This window comes from Bombina bombina, chromosome 5, assembly GCF_027579735.1.
Source record: "Bombina bombina isolate aBomBom1 chromosome 5, aBomBom1.pri, whole genome shotgun sequence".
Taxonomy (NCBI): Eukaryota; Metazoa; Chordata; class Amphibia; order Anura; family Bombinatoridae; genus Bombina; species Bombina bombina.
In genome coordinates, this window is record NC_069503.1 from 465,879,336 (window position 1) to 465,898,728 (window position 19,393).

The 19,393-nt window shown below is 36.7% G+C and overlaps 1 protein-coding gene across 1 annotated transcript in view; it reads left to right on the top strand.

Annotated features, from left to right (window-relative positions):
- Positions 1 to 19,393, top strand: part of ULK4 (unc-51 like kinase 4) — a 1,503,227-nt gene that overhangs the window by 923,936 nt on the left and 559,898 nt on the right. The gene's annotated exons all lie outside the window — the stretch shown is intronic.

Sequence of the window (19,393 nt, forward strand, 5' to 3'; positions counted from 1 at the left end):
TGTTTGTTTCTTTGCTATCAAATTGAATTCTAAAATCTAAAACTATGCATATATTATAGGAATTACTTTATTTTCTATCAGTTTGTAATTGATTTTGGTATATTAGACTGATTTTTAAAAATGAGTTTGAATGATATGGTCTTCTACTGTCACTCATTTTACCTGCTGAGTGTAGTAGTTGTACAAGTAATGAAAAATGACAACACTATACTCTCTAACATATTTGTGCACATCACAGTCTTTATTAATGAATCATACACTCCAATCTCCCATCATCCCACATTCCTTTTCCTGGGATTTCCTAGTCAACACCCCTGAACTGCTCTGACCCTGCCTACAACATGCTTTATCCTGCCTTCCAGACTCTGATTGTGCCCCAGATGTCTGTTACTTTACCAGTGGGTCCCATTGACTTCCCCAGCCTCGTATTCCCTGATGCAAGCTAAGATTTGTTGGGAGACACTGTGTACTATTCATTACTACATATCAAACTGAATGATTTGCCAAATGTTCAGATGCTTAATTAGGGAGTTTATCACCATTATCATTTCCCTGTAAATGGAATATGATGGATGGAATATGATGGATATGGACCTTCCCCTCCACTTGCAACTTATGGAACATTGACTTCTTTGTTCCCTGGGACATCATCACCCACGCATTTGGTGATGTAACAGGGAACAAGGATTTCCTTTCTGTGACATCACCCGTGCATAAGGCGATGTCACAGGGAGTTTCTACTGCAGCTGGTGATGCAATGGGTGGGTTCCCAGGAGCTGCACCAGTAGGGGCGACCCCACCAGGAGAATAACACACTGTTGTCCTCTGTACTGTACCCAGAGCTCAGTGTGGAACATGACAATGTGTTGTCCTCCACGCTCTAGAGGTTAAATCATAACAATCCAGGATGATTTGAATTGGACACCTCTGAAGCAGGGGAGAGCATAAAAAAACTGACCACCTCTTCTTAACTTGTGGATTCAGGCTCTTTTGGAGAAGCCTCCACCTCAAGAGCTTAAAACAGCTGTTGTAGCCATATTAATTTTTTTTTTTTAATCCAGATCAGACACACGTTAATTCTCTGATATTTTGTGTTTTGGTTGAATAGTGATTAAAAATGTTTTTTAATTCAACTTAAATTTTTGATTAATGTGGTAGCCTATCAAACATCAAAGCAACTCTCCTCAAAATCAGAGGGAATGGTCTGTTTAGGATGTGACACCACAGGGATTTAGATTCTATAAGAGTGTTATTTTATACCAATGGCAGCATTAATAATTATCACCGTATAGCACCTCAAATTAAAATACATTATTTAGCTATACAGTAGTTTGGCAGTAAGACTATAGATTTAAATGTGTAGAAACACTGGAAAATATTACTTTTTTACTTTTTTGTGTTTTATTTTTTGGAAGTCAGACTGGCTTGAATTCACTTAGTAAAGAAACGCACATAAATATTATTCTTATTTAGATATCATGCACTATTTTTCTGTAATTTCCTGACAGGAATTCTTCATTTAAGCTGTTGGGAAACTACATACAGCATTGATGCTGTGTTCTATCAATAATATGTTAAAAAGATCAAATATATTTATTAATTTTAATTTTTGTCATTTGTAAGTTGTAATTTGCATTAATATGGCACAACAAAGCAGACCTGTAAATGACTAAATACAAACAATTATTTTCTGTTCTCTAGTCTAATTTTACATTTAGCCTTTTAAATTTTAAAAAATATAAACAAAAGGAAACCAATTTATGCAGGCCATAAAAGTTTTGTTTGCAAAAGAAAGCCCTTCAAGGTAGCTGAATCCAGGTTATTGCATTTATAAAATATCCTATAAAACATGATAGATATTCCTACTAAAATGGTTGAAGTTAATGATTAGTATCTCTGAACTGCTCTGCACTTAAAGGCATCATTTGTAAACTGTATTTCTTTGCAGCACATACCGCATATTAGATTGCATTCTATTATATATTAATGTGTGTTGTTTTGATCTTGCATTTTGATTTATAATGTTTTCTGCAGTTTTTTATTGTACCTAAAGGCCATGAATTTAAATTTAATATTATATCATTTCTTTCATGTAATTAACAAGAGTCCATGAGCTAGTGACGTATGGGATATACATTCCTACCAGGAGGGGCAAAGTTTCCCAAACCTTAAAATGCCTATAAATACACCCCTCACCACACCCACAAATCAGTTTTACAAACTTTGCCTCCTAGGGAGGTGGTGAAGTAAGTTTGTGCTAGATTCTACGTTGATATGCGCTCCGCAGCAAGTTGGAGCCCGGTTTTCCTCTCAGCGTGCAGTGAATGTCAGAGGGATGTGAGGAGAGTATTGCCTATTGAATGCAGTGATCTCCTTCTACGGGGTCTATTTCATAAGGTTCTCTGTTATCGGTCGTAGAGATTCATCTCTTACCTCCCTTTTCAGATCGACGATATACTCTTATATTTACCATTTCCTCTACTGATTCTCGTTTCAGTACTGGTTTGGCTTTCTACAAACATGTAGATGAGTGTCCTGGGGTAAGTAAGTCTTATTTTCTGTGACACTCTAAGCTATGGTTGGGCACTTTATTTATAAAGTTCTAAATATATGTATTCAAACATTTATTTGCCTTGACTCATAATGTTCAACTTTCCTTATTTCCAGACAGTCAGTTTCATATTTGGGATTATGCTTTAAATTATCATATTTTTTCTTACCTCAAAAATTTGACTTTTTTCCCTGTGGGCTGTTAGGCTCGCGGGGGCTGAAAATGCTTCATTTTATTGTGTCATTCTTGGCGCGGACTTTTTTGGCGCAAAAATTCTTTTCCGTTTCCGGCGTCATACGTGTCGCCGGAAGTTGCGTCATTTTTGACGTTATTTTGCGCCAAAAATGTCGGCGTTCCGGATGTGGCGTCATTTTTGGCGCCAAAAGCATTTAGGCGCCAAATAATGTGGGCGTCTTATTTGGCGCCAAAAAATATGGGCGTCGCTTTTGTCTCCACATTATTTCAGTCTCATTTTTCATTTGCTTCTGGTTGCTAGAAGCTTGATGTTTGGCATTTTTTTCCCATTCCTGAAACTGTCTTATAAGGAATTTGATCTATTTTGCTTTATATGTTGTTTTTTCTCTTACATATTGCAAGATGTCTCACGTTGCATCTGAGCCAGAAGATACTACAGGAAAACCACTGCCTGCTGGATCTACCAAAGCTAAGTGTATCTGCTGTAAACTTTTGGTAGCTATTCCTCCAGCTGTTGTTTGTAATAATTGTCATGACAAACTTGTTAAAGCAGATAATATTTCCTTTAGTGATGTACCATTGCCTGTTGCAGTTCCCTCAACATCTAAGGTGCAGAATGTTCCTGATAACATAAGAGATTTTGTTTCTGAATCCATAAAGAAGGCTTTGTCTGTTATTTCTCCTTCTAGTAAACGTAAAAAGTCTTTTAAATCTTCTCTCTCTACAGATGAATTTTTAAATGAACACCATCATTCTGATTCTTTGGACTCTTCTGGTTCAGAGGATTCTGTCTCAGAGATTGATGCTGATAAATCTTCATATTTATTTAAGATGGAATTTATTCGCTCTTTACTTAAAGAAGTACTAATTGCTTTAGAAATAGAGGATTCTAGTCCTCTTGATACTAATTCTATACGTTTGGATAAGGTTTTTAAAGCTCCTGCGGTTATTCCAGAAGTCTTTCCTGTTCCTAATGCTATTTCTGCAGTAATTGCTAAGGAATGGGATAAATTGGGTAATTCATTTACTCCTTCTAAACGTTTTAAGCAATTATATCCTGTTCCGCCTGACAGGTTAGAATTTTGGGACAAAATCCCTAAAGTTGATGGGGCTATTTCTACCCTTGCTAAACGTACTACCATTCCTACGTCAGATGGTACCTCGTTTAAAGATCCTTTAGATAGAAAAATTGAATCTTTTCTAAGAAAAGCTTATCTATGTTCAGGTAATCTTCTTAGACCTGCTATATCATTGGCTGATGTTGCTGCAGCTTCAACTTTTTGGTTGGAAACTCTAGCGCAACAAGTAACAAATCGTGATTCTCATGATATTATTATTCTTCTCCAGCATGCTAATAATTTCATCTGTGATGCCATTTTTGATATTATTAGAGTTGATGTTAGATTTATGTCTCTGGCTATCTTAGCCAGAAGAGCTTTATGGCTTAAGACTTGGAATGCTGATATGGCTTCTAAATCAACTCTACTTTCCATTTCTTTCCAGGGAAACAAATTATTTGGTTCTCAGTTGGATTCTATTATTTCAACTGTTACTGGTGGGAAAGGAACTTTTTTACCACAGGATAAAAAGTCTAAAGGTAAAAACAGGGCTAACAATCGTTTTCGTTCCTTTCGTTTCAACAAAGAACAAAAGCCTGATCCTTCGTCCTCAGGAGCAGTTTCAGTTTGGAAACCATCTCCAGTCTGGAATAAATCCAAGCCTGCTAGAAAGGCAAAGCCTGCTTCTAAGTTCACATGAAGGTACGGCCCTCATTCCAGTTCAGCTGGTAGGGGGCAGGTTACGTTTTTTCAAAGAAATTTGGATCAATTCTGTTCACAATCTTTGGATTCAGAACATTGTTTCAGAAGGGTACAGAATTGGTTTCAAGATGAGACCTCCTGCAAAGAGATTTTTTCTTTCCCATGTCCCAGTAAATCCAGTGAAAGCTCAAGCATTTCTGAATTGTGTTTCAGATCTAGAGTTGGCTGGAGTAATTATGCCAGTTCCAGTTCCGGAACAGGGGATGGGGTTTTATTCAAATCTCTTCATTGTACCAAAGAAGGAGAATTCCTTCAGACCAGTTCTGGATCTAAAATTATTGAATCGTTATGTAAGGATACCAACGTTCAAGATGGTAACTGTAAGGACTATATTGCCTTTTGTTCAGCAAGGGAATTATATGTCCACAATAGATTTACAGGATGCATATCTGCATATTCCAATTCATCCAGATCATTATCAGTTCCTGAGATTCTCTTTTCTAGACAAGCATTACCAATTTGTGGCTCTACCGTTTGGCCTTGCTACAGCTCCAAGAATTTTCACAAAGATTCTCGGTGCCCTTCTGTCTGTAATCAGAGAACAGGGTATTGTGGTATTTCCTTATTTGGACGATATCTTGGTACTTGCTCCGTCTTTACATTTAGCAGAGTCTCATACGAATCGACTTGTGTTGTTTCTTCAAGATCATGGTTGGAGGATCAATTTACCAAAAAGTTCTTTGATTCCTCAAACAAGGGTAACCTTTCTGGGTTTCCAGATAGATTCAGTGTCCATGACTTTGTCTTTAACAGACAAGAGACGTCTAAAATTGATTACAGCCTGTCGAAACCTTCAGTCTCAATCATTCCCTTCGGTAGCCTTATGCATGGAAATTCTAGGTCTTATGACTGCTGCATTGGACGCGATCCCCTTTGCTCGTTTTCACATGCGACCTCTTCAGCTCTGTATGCTGAACCAATGGTGCAGGGATTACACGAAGATATATCAATTAATATCTTTAAAACCGATTGTTCGGCACTCTCTAACGTGGTGGACAGATCACCATCGTTTAATTCAGGGGGCTTCTTTTGTTCTTCCGACCTGGACTGTAATTTCAACAGATGCAAGTCTCACAGGTTGGGGAGCTGTGTGGGGATCTCTGACGGCACAAGGAGTTTGGGAATCTCAGGAGGTGAGATTACCGATCAATATCTTGGAACTCCGTGCAGTTTTCAGAGCTCTTCAGTTTTGGCCTCTTCTGAAGAGAGAATCGTTCATTTGTTTTCAGACAGACAATGTCACAACTGTGGCATACATCAATCATCAAGGAGGGACTCACAGTCCTCTGGCTATGAAAGAAGTATCTCGAATTTTGGTTTGGGCGGAATCCAGCTCCTGTCTAATCTCTGCGGTTCATATCCCAGGTGTAGACAATTGGGAAGCGGATTATCTCAGTCGCCAAACGTTGCATCCGGGCGAATGGTCTCTTCACCCAGAGGTATTTCTTCAGATTGTTCAATTGTGGGGGCTTCCAGAGATAGATCTGATGGCCTCTCATCTAAACAAGAAACTTCCCAGGTATCTGTCCAGATCCCGGGATCCTCAGGCGGAGGCAGTGGATGCATTATCACTTCCTTGGAAGTATCATCCTGCCTATATCTTTCCGCCTCTAGTTCTTCTTCCAAGAGTAATCTCCAAGATTCTGAGGGAATGCTCGTTTGTTCTGCTAATAGCTCCGGCATGGCCTCACAGGTTTTGGTATGCGGATCTTGTCCGGATGGCATCTTGCCAGCCATGGACTCTTCCGTTAAGACCAGACCTTCTGTCACAAGGTCCTTTTTTCCATCCGGATCTGAAATCCTTAAATTTAAAGGTATGGAGATTGAACGCTTGATTCTTGGTCATAGAGGTTTCTCTGACTCCGTGATTAATACTATGTTACAGGCTCGTAAATCTGTATCTCGAGAGATATATTATAGAGTCTGGAAGACTTATATTTCTTGGTGTCTTTCTCATCATTTTTCTTGGCATTCTTTTAGAATACCGAGAATTTTACAGTTTCTTCAGGATGGTTTAGATAAGGGTTTGTCCGCAAGTTCTTTGAAAGGACAAATCTCCGCTCTTTCTGTTCTTTTTCACAGAAAGATTGCTATTCTTCCTGATATTCATTGTTTTGTACAAGCTTTGGTTCGTATAAAACCTGTCATTAAGTCAATTTCTCCTCCTTGGAGTTTGAATTTGGTTCTGGGAGCTCTTCAAGCTCCTCCGTTTGAACCTATGCATTCATTGGACATTAAATTACTTTCTTGGAAAGTTTTGTTCCTTTTGGCCATCTCTTCTGCTAGAAGAGTTTCTGAATTATCTGCTCTTTCGTGTGAGTCTCCTTTTCTGATTTTTCATCAGGATAAGGCGGTGTTGCGAACTTCTTTTGAATTTTTACCTAAAGTTGTGAATTCCAACAACATTAGTAGAGAAATTGTGGTTCCTTCATTATGTCCTAATCCTAAGAATTCTAAGGAGAAATCATTGCATTCTTTGGATGTTGTTAGAGCTTTGAAATATTATGTTGAAGCTACGAAATCTTTCCGTAATACTTCTAGTCTATTTGTTATCTTTTCCGGTTCTAGGAAAGGCCAGAAAGCTTCTGCCATTTCTTTGGCATCTTGGTTGAAATCTTTAATTCATCTTGCCTATGTTGAGTCGGGTAAAATTCCGCCTCAAAGAATTACAGCTCATTCTACTAGGTCAGTATCTACTTCCTGGGCGTTTAGGAATGAAGCTTCGGTTGACCAGATCTGCAAAGCAGCAACTTGGTCCTCTTTGCATACTTTTACTAAATTCTACCATTTTGATGTATTTTCTTCTTCTGAAGCAGTTTTTGGTAGAAAAGTTCTTCAGGCAGCGGTTTCAGTTTGAATCTTCTGCTTATGTTTTTTGTTAAACTTTATTTTGGGTGTGGATTATTTTCAGCAGGAATTGGCTGTCTTTATTTTATCCCTCCCTCTCTAGTGACTCTTGTGTGGAAAGATCCACATCTTGGGTAGTCATTATCCCATACGTCACTAGCTCATGGACTCTTGTTAATTACATGAAAGAAAACATAATTTATGTAAGAACTTACCTGATAAATTCATTTCTTTCATATTAACAAGAGTCCATGAGGCCCACCCTTTTTTGTGGTGGTTATGATTTTTTTGTATAAAGCACAATTATTCCAATTCCTTATTTTATATGCTTCGCACTTTTTTTCTTATCACCCCACTTCTTGGCTATTCGTTAAACTGATTTGTGGGTGTGGTGAGGGGTGTATTTATAGGCATTTTAAGGTTTGGGAAACTTTGCCCCTCCTGGTAGGAATGTATATCCCATACGTCACTAGCTCATGGACTCTTGTTAATATGAAAGAAATGAATTTATCAGGTAAGTTCTTACATAAATTATGTTTTTTCTTTTTTATAAGAGTATTTCAAACTTTTCAGAAAATGTTACCCAGGTATGAGTTTAGGAATCATTCTTAATATTGTTTTACCTATATTTCTGAAATAACAATAGATGTTTATTTACAAAATTACTTTTTATCTATTATTTTTTTAATAATGCAATAGCCACCTTAATTTAAATACATTTAAATTTAACATGGAAAACATCACTGCTTTATAAAATAAAATCTAAAATGAATTTTTTTTATGTGTAGACATTTCTATAATTGTATGCAAAATATTTACAGCTATTTTTTTATAGGTTTCAAAATAAGTATAAAATAAAAACACTTGCCCAAGGGTGGTGAACCTTTTTTTGATTGTGTGTGCCTAAATTATAAAAATAAATTGTAGGTGTCCATGGTACCTTTTTAAAATTAAAGGGTTATTAAATAAAAATTCAAATTAATTAAACACTTGATATAAATAAACAAGAAGATACATAGACACAAACATATACATAGAAAGAAAGTTAATCAAGAACTATTAGACTGTATGCTGAAAAAAAGAAGAATAAATTGAATAGACAAAGAAACAAGCATACAAGTTAGATGCACATATAAAAACACACAAATAAGACTGGGTGTCCCCAGTCCATAAAATAGATGACGTTAGCACTATTCATATATGGCGCATCAGAATTTCATGAAGTAGGTGAAGTGTGCAATAAGGCATATAAGCATCTCAGTAGGCCATAATATGATCCTGGATAAGGATATGTAGCAAGTGATCAACTGGCTGGGACTTGTCACTTTAAATATGTATTCATGTAACAACCGTAGTTGGAAAAAGCAAAAGTGAAAGAAAGAGCATGCCACCTGTAGCACACTTGCATCCACATCCAGCATCTGACGTCACAAGACAGGCGACGCGCGTTTCAGGCTCCACCCTTCAACTCGACCGAGTTGAAAGGTAGAGCCCAAATGCGTGTTGCCTATCTTGTGATGTCAGAAGCTGGATGGAGATGCAAGTGTGCTACAGGTGGCATGCTCTTTCTCCAAACACGTAAGGCAACAGCTGTTAGATCCGGACACAACTGAGCCGTTACTGTCTGATACAGATCATCTTCCACGACGATTTGGGTGGGATTGTTTGTTTATGTATTCCGGCGGACATTGTCCTTGAGTGACGGACACCTTCACATACTACATTGATGCTATCAGGAATCCCATTGTCCATACCCATACAGCTTATTCCAACATAAGGCACACGGGTTGTTATCCTATTGAGGACAAACACACATGTTGTATGTGGGACTTTTACATCTTTAGCCCCAAATGTGGCCTCTTATTGCTGTATGGCTGGTACTTTCTTGGACTGAGAGTAACGCTTCTTTACATTAACAAGCTTTTGCATAATACAGCTATATTAACAACCGCTGTTGCATACACGCTACTGTTTGGCTAATGTGTATATGAAAATTATGATTCATGCCTATTACTAACACTCATCTTTAATGATGTATGCTTGCTATACCTAACAGCCATCTGCAATATACTTAATTGCTTTGGGCTTTGGATGTCACTTTTGCTTTTTCCAACTACGGTTGTTACATGAGTACATTTTTAAAGTGACAAGTCCCAGCCAGTTGATCACATGCTACATATCCTTATCCAGGATCATATTATGGCCTACTGAGATGCTCCTACTTCATGAAACTCTGATGTGCCATATATGAATAGTGCTGACGTCATCTATTTTATGGATTGTGTGTTTTTATACGTGCATCTAACTTGTATGCTTGTTTCTTTGTCTATTAAATGTATTCTTCTTTTTTCAGCATACAGTCAAATAGTTCTTGATTAACTTTCTTTGATGGTTCATATTACTAGAGTGCGGGGATTAATAGTATTATTTAAATATTTATTTAGGTCTTTGGAGTAGACCTTTTATCCCAGGCATTAATTATTTATTTGAACATCATTTATTGCTGAGTTACTCATACTTTTTGATTTGATGTTTTTCTGATTATTTATATAAATATATATTGTGTATATATATATATGTATATATATATATATATATATATATATATATATATATATATATATATATATATATATATATATATGTGTGTGTGTATATATATATATATATATATATATATGTATGTGTGTGTGTACAGGGAGTGCAGAATTATTAGGCAAGTTGTATTTTTGAGGATTAATTTTATTATTGAACAACAACCATGTTCTCAATGAACCCAAAAAACTCATTAATATCAAAGCTGAATATTTTTGGAAGTAGTTTTTAGTTTGTTTTTAGTTTTAGCTATTTTAGGGGGATATCTGTGTGTGCAGGTGACTATTACTGTGCATAATTATTAGGCAACTTAACAAAAAACAAATATATACCCATTTCAATTATTTATTTTTACCAGTGAAACCAATATAACATCTCAACATTCACAAATATACATTTCTGACATTCAAAAACAAAACAAAAACAAACCAGTGACCAATATAGCCACCTTTCTTTGCAAGGACACTCAAAAGCCAGCCATCCATGGATTCTGTCAGTGTTTTGATCTGTTCACCATCAACATTGCGTGCAGCAGCAACCACAGCCTCCCAGACACTGTTCAGAGAGGTGTACTGTTTTCCCTCCTTGTAAATCTCACATTTGATGATGGACCACAGGTTTTCAATGGGGTTCAGATCAGGTGAACAAGGAGGCCATGTCATTAGATTTTCTTCTTTTATACCCTTTCTTGCCAGCCACGCTGTGGAGTACTTGGACGTGTGTGATGGAGCATTGTCCTGCATGAAAATCATGTTTTTCTTGAAGGATGCAGACTTCTTCCTGTACCACTGCTTGAAGAAGGTGTCTTCCAGAAACTGGCAGTAGGACTGGGAGTTGAGCTTGACTCCATCCTCAACCCGAAAAGGCCCCACAAGCTCATCTTTGATGATACCAGCCCAAACCAGTACTCCACCTCCACCTTGCTGGCGTCTGAGTCGGACTGGAGCTCTCTGCCCTTTACTAATCCAGCCACGGGCCCATCCATCTGGCCCATCAAGACTCACTCTCATTTCATCAGTCCATAAAACCTTAGAAAAATCAGTCTTGAGATATTTCTTGGCCCAGTCTTGACGTTTCAGCTTGTGTGTCTTGTTCAGTGGTGGTCGTCTTTCAGCCTTTCTTACCTTGGCCATGTCTCTGAGTATTGCACACCTTGTGCTTTTGGGCACTCCAGTGATGTTGCAGCTCTGAAATATGGCCAAACTGGTGGCAAGTGGCATCTTGGCAGCTGCACGCTTGACTTTTCTCAGTTCATGGGCAGTTATTTTGCGCCTTGGTTTTTCCACACGCTTCTTGCGACCCTGTTGACTATTTTGAATGAAACGCTTGATTGTTCGATGATCACGCTTCAGAAGCTTTGCAATTTTAAGAGTGCTGCATCCCTCTGCAAGATATCTCACTATTTTTGACTTTTCTGAGCCTGTCAAGTCCTTCTTTTGACCCATTTTGCCAAAGGAAAGGAAGTTGCCTAATAATTATGCACACCTGATATAGGGTGTTGATGTCATTAGACCACACCCCTTCTCATTACAGAGATGCACATCACCTAATATGCTTAATTGGTAGTAGGCTTTCGAGCCTATACAGCTTGGAGTAAGACAACATGCATAAAGAGGATGATGTGGTCAAAATACTCATTTGCCTAATAATTCTGCACTCCCTGTATGTATATATATATATATATGTATATATATATATATATGTATGTGTGTGTATATATATATATATATATATATATATATATATATGTGTGTGTGTATATATATATATATATATATATATATATATATATTTTGGGAAAATACAACTAATTTGCACTCTCACCGTCCAAAGTCAACAACCAGGGTTTCAGGATTTCAAGATTTATAGAACAACAAAAGATCTGCACCAGTTTGAGGAAGGGGAGTTTTATTTCCTGAAACATCACTAAATAAAACACTTTGCTTGAAGAAATCCAGTGAGTGTGGATCTTTTCCTGTTCTATCTATCTATCTATCTATCTATCTCTCTCACATCTTCACCACAACTGCACTAAACATAATGTACATGATTACTTCAAACTACATCAAAGGTTTGTAGTTGCCTATTTTGTTTTATTTAGATCTGCACAATGTAATATACATTCTCATTATATATGCAGGTGTATAGGTATGAAGACCAGATTTAATAAAAAAAATGTAATTAACCTATACATACAATTACCTTGTCAGACCATATATACATTGGTGTCTAAAAGTTTATTTTAGTAGTATAAGGGAATTGTATCTGTAGCAGCCTGATGAGTATACAAAGTCTTTTAGTGTTTGTACTGTCTACAAGAAATCATTATATGGCAAATTTAGTGCAGTAACAACTGAGAATGAATCATAACGCTGCTTAAAAGAAAATGTAACATTATATTTACATTACATATGAAAGAGCTTCAATTAACCATGGTAACATATTTTGTATTAAAAAAAGTTGAATTAAAGGGAGATTGAAGTAATTTTTATGTCAGGTTAATATATAAATATGCATTAAGTTCCCCCCCCCCCCCCTGAAAATGCTTGTTCCAGTGCTTAAAAAAAAAAAAAAATATGATCATATATGTGTTTCATGTGTCAAAGTCCAATTGAAGAGATTTAGAAGTGAGCGTCTATCTCATGGACCTGCTTTGTACAAACACTTCCTTCTGCTTTTACAACTTTAACTTAAAAGGACAGTAAGCACCTTGAGAATTTAATATCAACAGTTTAGTTATGCATAATGAAACAGCTATGCAATATACTTTCATTGTTTATTTTGCCCCTTTTCGTGTACTTTAGCTCTGTAAGTTGTGGCTTTTCTAATTCTGAGACCTGGAAAAACACCCTGTAGACTTCTTAGGGTTAACGCTGCTACATCTATTTCTCCAACATAGGTGTGTCCGGTCCACGGCGTCATCCTTACGTGTGGGATATTCTCTTCCCCAACAGGAAATGGCAAAGAGCCCAGCAAAGCTGGTCACATGATCCCTCCTAGGCTCCGCCTACCCCAGTCATTCTCTTTGCCGTTGCACCGGCAACATCTCCACGGAGATGGTTAAGAGTTTTTTGGTGTTTAAATATGGAAAAAATATATCTGTTGGTGTGAATCTAAAGGATTCCCATGGAACAAGATAAAAATTCCTAAGATTCTATCCTTTCTACAAGAAGGTTTGGAGAAAGGATTATCTGCAAGTTCTCTGAAGGGACAGATCTCTGCTTTATCTGTTCTACTTCACAAAAGGCTGGCAGCTGTGCCAGACGTTCAAGCGTTTGTTCAGGCTTTGGTTAGAATCAAGCCTGTTTACAGACCTTTGACTCCTCCCTGGAGTCTAAATCTAGTTCTTTCAGTTCTTCAAGGGGTTCCGTTTGAACCCTTACATTCCGTAGATATTAAGTTATTATCTTGGAAAGTTTTGTTTTTGGTTGCAATTTCTCCAACATAGGTGTGTCCGGTCCACGGCGTCATCCTTACTTGATAGCTCCTGCGTGGCCACGCAGGACTTGGTATGCAGATCTGGTGAATATGTCATCGGCTCCACCATGGAAGCTACCTTTGAGACAGGACCTTCTTGTTCAAGGTCCGTTCGAACATCCGAATCTGGCCTCACTCCAACTGACTGCTTGGAGATTGAACGCTTGATTTTAGCAAAGCGAGGGTTCTCAGATTCTGTCATTGATACTCTTGTTCAGGCTAGAAAGCCTGTTACTAGAAAAATCTACCATAAAATATGGAAAAAATATATCTGTTGGTGTGAATCTAAAGGATTCCCATGGAACAAGATAAAAATTCCTAAGATTCTATCCTTTCTTCAAGAGGGTTTGGAGAAAGGATTATCTGCAAGTTCTTTGAAGGGACAGATTTCTGCTTTATCTGTTTTACTTCACAAAAAGCTGGCGGCTGTGCCAGATGTCCAAGCTTTTGTTCAGGCTCTGGTTAGAATCAAGCCTGTTTACAAACCTTTGACTCCTCCTTGGAGTCTCAATTTAGTTCTTTCAGTTCTTCAGGGGGTTCCGTTTGAACCCCTACATTCCGTTGATATCAAGTTATTATCTTGGAAAGTTTTGTTTTTGGTTGCAATTTCTTCTGCTAGAAGAGTTTCAGAGTTATCTGCTCTGCAGTGTTCTCCTCCTTATCTGGTGTTCCATGCAGATAAGGTGGTTTTGCGTACTAAACCTGGTTTTCTTCCGAAAGTTGTTTCTAACAAAAATATTAACCAGGAGATAGTCGTGCCTTCTTTGTGTCCGAATCCAGTTTCAAAGAAGGAACGTTTGTTACACAATTTGGATGTAGTTCGTGCTCTAAAATTCTATTTAGAGGCTACAAAGGATTTCAGACAAACTTCTTCCTTGTTTGTTGTTTATTCTGGTAAAAGGAGAGGTCAAAAAGCAACTTCTACCTCTCTCTCTTTTTGGCTTAAAAGCATCATCCGATTGGCTTATGAGACTGCCGGACGGCAGCCTCCTGAAAGAATCACAGCTCACTCCACTAGGGCTGTGGCTTCCACATGGGCCTTCAAGAACGAGGCTTCTGTTGACCAGATATGTAAGGCAGCGACTTGGTCTTCACTGCACACTTTTGCCAAATTTTACAAATTTGATACTTTTGCTTCTTCGGAGGCTATTTTTGGGAGAAAGGTTTTGCAAGCCGTGGTGCCTTCCATTTAGGTGACCTGATTTGCTCCCTCCCTTCATCCGTGTCCTAAAGCTTTGGTATTGGTTCCCACAAGTAAGGATGACGCCGTGGACCGGACACACCTATGTTGGAGAAAACAGAATTTATGCTTACCTGATAAATTACTTTCTCCAACGGTGTGTCCGGTCCACGGCCCGCCCTGGTTTTTTTTTTTTAATCAGGTCTGATGAATTATTTTCTCTAACTACAGTCACCACGGTATCATATGGTTTCTCCTATGCATATTTCCTCCTGTACGTCGGTCGAATGACTGGGGTAGGCGGAGCCTAGGAGGGATCATGTGACCAGCTTTGCTGGGCTCTTTGCCATTTCCTGTTGGGGAAGAGAGAGTAAGGATGACGCCCTGGACCGGACACACCGTTGGAGAAAGTAATTTATCAGGTAAGCATAAATTCTGTTTTCCTTAATTGCCTTTAACAGATAAAAAAGGCAAAACAATGCATTTTATACAAACAAAATGACCGTGGCTAGCTTACAGACTCAAACCCAGTTTGGCGCTTCCATATATGACACGTCTTTAGGTTGTAAGAGTTTGACAACTTTTCCTGATTCTATGCACAAATAATAAATCAAACAGCTTTGCTTTTAGAACAAAAAACATATAGTTTTTCCAGACTTGTTAACAAGAAGCAAAGGCTTTCTTACCTTAATTTCTGCTTTTTGTGTGTCCTTGAAAAGATATTAACAGTTAACCAGAGCTCTGAGGACGCGGCAATCATTTGAGCGTAAATCGCGATTGCGCTCAAGTAATAACATTTATTTTCAACTTGTAATACCAGCGCAATATAAACTGTGTGAAAACGATCGTGAAAACCCGTTTGTGCTCCACTTATAATCTGGCCCATGGTGTTTTTTTAGAAGATACAGGGGGCAGTGCTGCTGGGTTAAAGTGTATAATTATTTTTTACAGTCTTACAGAACTGAAGCAAGTAAGACACAGAGGGGCCAATTTATCATGATGCGGGTGGACATGATCCACTGTAGCGGATCGTGTCCGCCAGACATCGCTAAATGCCGACAGCATAGGCTGTGGGCATTTAACATTGCACAAGCATTTCTAGTAAAATGCTTGTGCAATGCTGCCCCCTGCATATTCGCGGCCAATCTGCCGCTAGCAGGGGGTGTCAATCATCCCGATCGTATCTGATTGGGATGATTGCTATCCGGCGCCTCAGAGGTGGCAGATAAGTTAAGGAGTAGCGATCTTACGACTGCTGCTTCTTAACTTCCGCTTCAGGCGGACCTGAAGTGGAGTGGGTCGGAAGCAGCGTCCGCTGCTTCATAAATCGACCCCAGAGAGTTGGATTAATAACTGAAGTGAGAAGCAGTTGGATTAGTTCACAACTGAGAGCAGATTGCAAACTAGATTGGCATTCTAGATACTGATGAGTTATGTGCAGTGTGATTAAACCTGTATACATATGAAAGCTGATCAGGCACTTTAGTAGAACCTCTTCTGCAGTTTTTTGTTGCCTGAAAATATGATGTTTCTTCTGTGTTTGATTATCACACAAGGCATATGTGCAGCCACCTATCAGTAGCTACTGAACATATTTAGATATGCTTTTCAACAAAGGATATCAGTAGAATGAAGCAAAAAAGATAATAGAAGTAAGTTGGAATGCATGGTATTTCTAAATCATGAAAGAAAAAAATGTGGGTTTCATGTACCTTTAAACTGCACTACTACACTAAAATTGTTATTGTTTAAAAATATACTGTATATAATGCCTTTACTACCCATTCCCCAGCTTTGCACAACCAACATTGTTAGATTAATATACTTTATAACATTTAAACCTATAAATTTCTGTCTGTTTCAAAGGCTCTATAGACAGCCTCTTAATCGCATCGCATGCTTTTGTATTTGCTTTTCACAACAGGAGACTGCTAGTTCATGTGGGCCATATAGATAACAATGTGTTCACACAAGAGACGTTATTTAAGATTTAGCACAACAATTTTTTTTTTATATATATAAATGTTTTGACTTGGTTGATAGGTTATTCTAAAGCAAGACAGATAAATGTCTTTATAAAGTTTTTGCTGTCTAACTTTTTTCTTACAAACAGGTATACATTCTGGTCTTTTATATGCATTATGGGCATTTGTGTAGTTTAATTCTGGAACATTATGATATTTGCTGTGTAAGAGAATTTTAAAGTAAAGCTAGGTGCATAGTAAATTAAAAATGTGTCCTCAGGGATTTGTGGATATTGGTGACATTTTATTAATTTAATCTGTCCAGATATTTCTGTTTGTTTCATGGAAATTCCTACTTAAATATGCATGTACATAAATGGAATTTTGACAGATAGTATGCATTTTATTTAAGACTTCTTAACTGTATTTATCATTTAACATATTTAAAATCTAATACTTCAAAGCTCATGTGATATCTACAATTTTGCTTTGATTACTAAGCCCTTTAAAGATATCTTTCAGAAATTATTTTATTCTTCCCTTTTGATCTTTCTAAAACACCTATCAACTGCTTCTGATTTTCAGAAAGATCTTAGAATTTTCATAAAAAATTCTTTCAGTCCCCATTTAATTTGATGACTTTCCTCAAAGCGTAGTATGTGAAAAATAGATTATAATGCCATAATTCACAGAAACTTGAATATATTTTAAACTCATTTTTTATTTAAAGATGTATAAATTAGGGGTTTGTAATCTTTTTGGACGGTGTATTTTGACTTTTTTGCTGACAAACTAGTTATATTAGCATTTTTAGGGTTCCTGTATATGTGGTATATATACATGTACGTAGCCAAAAGTTTTCTGACATACAGATAGTATGAATAAGGAAGGGCAAACTTAAAAGAGGTTTGATTTTAAATGTAATGTTCTGTTTCAGTTATTTTAGAAAAGACTTAGGTTTAACCTTATTTAGTTGTACATTTTGCAGATTAATTTTTGTAGACCTTAGTGGTTGTCTTTTAGTTCATTCTTCAGTAAATTTACAATCTAAGCATTATATTTATACTGAAAAATGTATTAGGAAAACAAACACTCTCAAAGGCTTAGATATCAGTCCATTCATTTTTTTTTGTATTATTTTCAAAATCATTGTAATCCATTTGAAAAGCCACTGTTTAAATGAAAAAAAAAACATTGACTTAAAAAATTATATAAACAATTCTAGTTAAACACCTAAAAAACTAAGAAATAAGGACATTACAATCTTTTAAACAATACGCAGCTAATTAAAGGGGCACCAAAGTCAAAAATAAACTTTCATTATTCAGACAGAGCATTTAATAATTAAAAAAATGCATTTAATTATAACAAAACCTTTTAAACATATATATTATCAAAATTGTGTAGTCTTTTTATACACTTTCAGAGGCACCAGGTACTATTGAGCATGTGCAAGAGGTCACAGTGTATACATATAAGTCTGTGGTTTGTGGATGGCTGTCACATGATGCAAGGAAATGGAACGGAATTTTAAAATTTTCTGACAAAAAAAAAATCTTATTTGAAATTCAATGTATCACAGCACTGTCTTTTTGTTATGCATTTAATGATTCTAGTGTATTTAAAAGTAATTTAATTCAGTATTGATGATATCTGTGTGCAATCTGTTATGCTTTTTTTTTCTTTAATGAACTATTACAGACAAATCATGATGCAAGCAAGTAAAGGGGCAGTAAAATCAAAATTAAAATTTTCTTATTCAGACAAATAAAATTTTAAATAAGTTCACTCCTGTTATCAAATTGACTTGTTCTTTGATATCCTTTGTTGAAATGCATACCTAGGTAGTCTCAGGAGCAGCAATAAACTACTTTGAACTAGCTAGTGATTGGTGGCTGCACGTATATATGCCTCTTATCATTGACTCACCAAATGTGTCCAGCTAGCTCCCAGTAATGCATTTCTATTTCTGAACCTACCTAAGTTTACCAAGAGAACGAAACAAGTTGTTTTAATAACATTTTGATGGTCATATTTATTAGTTTATGTTTCACAGCTTCAAAGTGTCATTTGAGCTATATTATACAAACAAAAATTATGGCATTTATCCATTTGAGATCTAAATGCACACACAGGAGCTTCAACTATTGGCATGAAAAACCAAGACGTGCACATAAAATCAAGCAAGAATAGGTTTTCAAACTATGCAAGCATTTGAATAATACAAAAAAATGTTTTTTTGACAGATTGGAATACAATTGGTGAAATTATAGGGCATATTAGTACACACAAAGCCCTTGGTATAAAAGGGTTTTTGTGGTGTTTGCAAATTTTAATGGGTTTGAATGTGCATTTGAAAGGCATGAAGAACACTTTGCATGGGAATTCTGATGATATGTAATAAACCCCACAGTGTAAAGCAAATACTGTATATAGGTACTTTGTTTTGAATATAAACTATGTACAGTATGATTTGTAACAAAACCTTTTAGTGCAATGAAATATATCTGTAGTGAAAACATACTTCCTGGCATTAATGTTCAGTGACAAAGCATGGCTAGTTATCCCATGTTTGTGACATAAAAAGTTAGCATATGTACTTGAAGTGGATGAAGTAGAGTAAGCTACAAACTTAAAGGGACACTGTACCCAATTTTTTTCTTTTGTAATTCAGAAAGAGCATGCAATTTTAAGCAACTTTCTAATTTACTCCTATTATCAATTTTTCTTCGTTCTCTTGCTATCATTATTTGAAAAAGAAGGC